This window comes from Dermacentor andersoni, chromosome 9, assembly GCF_023375885.2.
Source record: "Dermacentor andersoni chromosome 9, qqDerAnde1_hic_scaffold, whole genome shotgun sequence".
Classification (NCBI taxonomy): Eukaryota; Metazoa; Arthropoda; class Arachnida; order Ixodida; family Ixodidae; genus Dermacentor; species Dermacentor andersoni.
In genome coordinates, this window is record NC_092822.1 from 67633382 (window position 1) to 67639667 (window position 6286).

Here is a 6286-nt window from a genome sequence, read left to right on the forward strand (position 1 = left end):
TAATCTCTTTTTTTTTTATTGAAGTGAATGTTAGGAGAGGTTGGCGTCTTTATGGTGGCACCGGCTACTCCTTGTCACTTGGCAAACGAAACAAATTTGCGTACAAAGGAAGAATAGCGGCACAAAATATAATACTCAGTAGAACACCGGATCAATAAAAAATATACAGTCCAGCAGTACATGAGTCGCAAAGTTCTGTGCACTAGTTCAGTCCACGTACGCATATATAAAGTCAGATGTTTTGAACAGCCAAAACACACAACACATGTAATACACTGCAAGTACAGAACAGAATTATACATATTGCGTAAAAGATGCGATCACCCCATAAACCAATTATGAACCACGAACAACGTTTATGTAACTCATTTAGCGTATTCGGATCATCTGATACTTAATATTTTCCCAAAATGTTGGTGTCCTCTAAAAACTTTTTCAGATTAAGAAGTGCTCTCTTTTGAAGGCCCGCAGTTGGCCATGGGCCAAGTATCTTTTTAAGAGTGAATGGTCTTCTGTCTAATATAAACAAATTAGCTTGCAGTACGTTCTTTGTGTATCGTATTTCGTGCATTCGAGAAGAAGATGATGCACATCTTCGTCTGGATGGCCACAAGAACACTGCGGACAAGAGATACGTTTTATCCTGTACGAGAAGTGTTTCGTAAATGCAGTATCAAGACGCAGCCGGTGTACCAATGTTTCAAATTTTCTGTTGTCTCTTAGACTTTCCGGCATTGATAAGTTTATACATGGGTCTATAGAGTATAACTCCGAGTTTTTAGTTTGCTGGTCAAACCAGGTAGTTTCGCTGAGGGGACAAGAAATCTGTCTCAGGATCAGACGGACTTCACTACGCAATAGGGGAAGATTGGTTGTCTCTGCGTTATTGTGCGCTCGATTCGCAGCTGCGTCCGCTGCAATATTACCAGGAATATTGCAGTGCCCAGGTATCCACTGAAATGCAATTACTTGGTTCATTGCGCTTGCTTTTGTAAGTTCTTTGAGCGTCTCATACAATAGCGAAGTGTTCAAAGAATTTTTCTTATTGCTCTGCAGTAATGTGAGAGCGGCTTGCGAATCGCTAAAGATAACCCATTTTTGCGAATGTTTTTCTGACGTTATGAAACGCAAAGCACACAGGATTGCAAATGGTTCTGCCATTGTGGAAGATATCTCTCGGGATAATTTAAATGTTTGCTCTAGCGCTAAATGTGGAATGATGAATGCTGAAGTCGAGGAATTTTTATGACACGAACCATCTGTACAAACGTGGATGTACTGGGGATATAAGGAGTAAATTTGGAAGAGTGCCAGTTGCTGGGCGGCTACTATGAACATGTCTCTCTTTGATATAATCCCGTCAACCGATAATTCTATTTTAGGGCATGTTAACATCCAGGGAGGGTAACTAACATCCACTTCGCATAATTCAAATCTTGGTAATAATGCTTTATGTTCTCGAACAACATCGGGGATGTTGCTTTTGTTTCTTTGGGTGAGCGCGAGGTTTAATGGATGATTCTCGTGTTGGGTTAAGATGCGATAAATATGTCGGCTTGTTTCAACCGTTCGTATGACTGGAAATGGGGGCTGACGAGCTTCAGCAATTACTAAAGAACTCGAGGTAGCCTGCGGAACCCCAAGACACGCTCGTAGCCCCCTTGCTAGTAAACGTTGAAGACGTTCCTCAGCAGCTTGCGATAAACCATGGAGAATAGGGGCCGAGTAAGCAGTTTTTTGTTTTATGAGTGCGTCATGAACTTGTAGTAGCAAAGAGACTGATCCCCCCCACGTCGTGCCAGCGAGTCGCCGAAGTACGTTTATTACTGCATTGGTCTGCTTTTCAATTGTGCGGACGTGAGATGCCCATGTTAGCTGGCGGTCAAGAATAACTCCCAGAAATTTATGCTCTTTCACAAACATCAAACTTTGCCCATTAAGTGTAAGTTGGAAATTATTTAGCTGTCGTCTAGTGAAAGTAAGTACGGCTGTCTTTGCGTATGAAATACTCATGCCTCTTCTTTTTAAAAAGGTGTCGATACTATCAACATCCTCTTGTAGCGTTGTTTGAATGTCTTGTATATGAGATCCAGAGGCCCATATGCAGATGTCATCTGCGTACAGAGAATACTGTAGACCAGACGGGAGTTTTTGTGGCAAGGCTGCCATGACACAGTTGAATAAAAACGGACTGAGAACACTGCTCTGCGGAACGCCCTGCGTGATGATGTGATAATTACTTTCTCCTTCAATTGTTTCCATAAATATTTTTCTATGTTTCAAGAAATTTGATACCCATCGCAGCGTTCGACCGTGTAGGCCAAGCTCTAACATACCAGCAAGGACGTGTATGTGACTTGCAGTGTCGAATGCTCTTTGAATGTCTAAGAATACTGCTACTGTCACATTTCCGCAAATTCGTTCATGTTCGACGCATGTGACAATGTCTAATACTGCATCCATTGTACACCGATTTTGTCGAAAACCGGTCATGTGGTCGGAAAACACATTTGTGTGTTCGCACCACCATTGCAGTCGACTGTCTATCATCTTCTCCATTAGTTTGGAAAAACAGCCTGTGAGACTGACGGGTCGGTAGGAGTCAAGACAAAGTGGAGTCTTTCCTGGTTTTAGCACTGGAATTACCCGAGCTAATTTCCATGAATCCGGAAGGGTCTCTCTTATCCAGATATCATTAAATATCTCCAAAAGAGTCATTCTTCCTACTGGACCTAGGTTCTTTAACATCACATACGTAACACCATCTGGGCCTGCGGTTGTCTTTGTACAGCATGACGAAAGAGCGCTTTTCAATTCATTTAAACTAAACTCACAGTCAAGCTGAGGATGTTGTGACATAAAGCATGCACGAACCTTATGTTCTGCTAGTGTTGTCAAATTTGCGAATTGCAGGCAAGTAGACGGAATTCCTGGTCTGGATATAAGTTGACAGAATTCGTCAGCAACATCTATTTCCGGAGTGCTTCGAGCTACGGCAAGGGCTCGGAAGGGATGGCTCTGGGTAACTGGACCACTAAAAGATCGGACAACGGACCATATTCTGGGAACTGGAGTAAACGGGGACAACGACGCACAGTATTCTCGCCATCTTCTCGTGCCTAATTTTTGTAAGCGTCTGCGCGAAGTTGACTGAACTTTCTGCGCCATCTTCCAGTAATCCAGCTTTCCACTGCGGCGGTAAGCCCGTTCTGCGCGTCTTAGAATTGCCCTTAGGCATTCATATTCCCCGTCGACTGCAGCGTAGTCATTCGGAACGATGATTTGCTTTGTGCACATCTTGTAAGACTCACACAATATATTTGCGAAACTTTGAAAGTTCGGATTTTCGCCCAATGAGTTACTTATAGGGTGCCGAAAACTTTGCCAATTAGTATATTTTGAGTAGCGCCGCGTCCCCTCACTCCGTATGAGGTGATGTTTTACCAGTATCGGAAAGTGATCACTACCGTGCGTTTCTATGTCTGTTGACCATTCAACGCCATCAAGAAGGTCTTGTGAGCAGAGCGTGACATCTATACAGCTTGAGTAACGAAACCCCCGCAAGAACGTTGGAGAGCTGTCATTTAACACGATCAGATTACTTTTTTCTGCGGCAGACTCTATGATGCTTCCACGGGAATCATTATATTCACTGCCTCAGATGACGTTGTGTGCGTTGAAGTCCCCACAAACCAGCACATGTGAATTTGCGATACTAAACACATTCACCAAGCTGTCTACTGATAATTTGCTAGAGCATTGTAGATAAAGACTGATCACTGTGGCGCTTGTATTTCTAAAAGATATCTTGCATGCTACGAACTCCGGTATCTTTAAATCGGTCGACTGTATTAAATAGGACGGCAGGTCCTTTCTCACGCATAACATCACTCTGCTACTTCCAGCAATGCGCGATGATTTATATATAACATAGTTCGAAAGACGAAAGTCATCTCGTACGCCTGTCTCCTGTATACATAAAATAGGAAAGTTATGTTGAGCTAGTAGTTTGCGGAAATCAGCTGACTTATTTCGAAGGCTATTAGCATTCCACTGAAATACGAAAACATTGTTATAGCGATTATTCATTGTAAGCCTGCAGTGGAGCTGTTGGTGGTTGTGGAAGCACCAACGATTCTATAGAAAGCAGCGCCTTTACCTCTGGAAGGTTGTTTGCGTGTGGAATGGCACTGAGAATTGCACGCAGAGCTGTGAATAGCATGGGCAGGATCATCTGTGCCACGGATAAAGACGCGTAATCCCCAAACGACGCTGAAGCTCCATGTGTGCTCGAAGCAGGTCGCTGAAGAGCTGACTGTGATGGTCGGTGGGATGACTAGTGTGGTTGAGGCGAATGTTGAGTTAGTCGCTCAGATGTTAGGTGAGGTTGCTGTGTCACTGGTAGAGGGCGTTGTTTAGAAGGTCGGCGAAGTTCACTGCGGACATTTTTACTTTTCCACTGTTCTCGCTGAACCCAAGGGCTTCAAGGAGGCCAGTGGTGCCTAAATCGACTGCTGGGCAGATGTCTTCACATTCTAATAAAACATGCTCCATCGTTTCCCTAGCTTTACCGCAGCAAGCACATGCTTCTTCTTCCTTCTTAAATCTCGCTTTATAGGTGCGTGTTCTAAGGCAGCCCGATCTCGCTTCGAAAAGTAATGAGCTTCCCTTTGAGTTATCATAAATTGTTTCTTTCCTGATTTCGTTTTTTCCTCTTAAGTAGTTACTCGTGGCAGGTTTCTTTCCATTGCCGCCACCAATGAGATTACTTCAGCCTCTCTGACTTTCCGCTTGACGTTCTTTGTTGCTGTGTTGACCACCCTACAGGCCGCATACTTGCTGGTAAGCTTCCTAGTTATTTTCCTCCACTGTGAATCAATGTTTTTCCAGTACAGATACCTTAACACCCTCCCAGCCCATTTACTTTCTTCCATCTTCCACTTTAGTTCTTCATAATCAATTTTACTGTGAGCTTTCCTCACTTCAAAACTAGTCCAATCAATATCACTCTGCACAGCTTCATTTGTAGCCTTCCTGTGAGCGCCCAATGTGAGGCATCCCAATGACCTTTGGTTCCCGTCGAGTCCTGATTGTACGCCTGATTTAAAGCAAAACAACCGCATTTCCAAAAGTAAGTCTTTGAACCATTACACCATTCTACATACCCCGGAGCACCTCGTACCTATTGTATCCCCACAGCGCTCTCTGCTTCTGCATTTCTCTTCCCCTTTACTTCTGTAACGCCGTCAATCACCGAGCGCCATCACGTGGTCGAAACGGGCTCCACAGTGTTGCGGAGAAGCCAATACTTTGCACGCAACGTCTACACTCAGAGCCCATATAACCCGGCCGACAAATTGCAATTGATATCGGCAGTGTTCTTATTCTTGTTGCTTCTTCCTCGATGGCAGTGGCGGAAAGAAAAGGGTGTTCGCAAGTGTTTTTCTCGGTGAAATTGCGAAATCAATGTCATACGACGCACTCACAGCTCTTGCATTATATTACGGGCAGTAAAACAAAAATAAAGATATAGAAGAGCATTTTTTTAAAACTTCTAAGCGTGGCGTTATAGAATTTGCCCATGTGTCTCCAGCTGTCCTCGAAGCCACGCCTTTTGGAAAGCACTGAATATAAACCCTTGGTTCGTTCAAAGGTAGAACTCGGTGAACCAAAACGCACCGAGCCCTTGAAAGCGAGAAAACATCCTGTACAGGTGGCCACCGTCTTCAGAAACCCGCTACTCCTGGGCCTCTGGAACGGTGCACGATAGCACACTAATTTTAGCAGACGCAGATAATAATTACAGGGCTGCTGTTATCAGTGGTCCAGATGTTTGCAGCATCGCCTTTTTTTTTTCTTTTTTTTGACTGAAGCATGTGAGCCTATAGATGTGTCCGTCACACATTGGTTTCACTTCCTCAACGTCTGTGCTGTGCTCCTCTTGATTGAAGCGCACGCTTTGACTGGCGTTACCGATTCACCGTCCACTTGAAAGGAAACAAAGACCGGATGTTTCACGCGTTCCAAGAAGAGTAACAGCTGTTGTGTTCCGGCCGGTCAAGCCACTTTGATTCGTTAAGTTCTTTTCGTGACACGGCCTGAGTAGCGACGGATGTCGGAGAACAAGCCGACCGGAAAACCGCCCTCGCTGCCTTACGAACGTTAGGCTGTTCCACGAGTTCGATGCAGCAGTACGGACGCGAAGAGAGCGAGGAAAACGTGTCGGTTGCACCTATGGGACATAAAGAAACTCCCGAGTTGTCTGATGTCCTTAGAATATGGGATA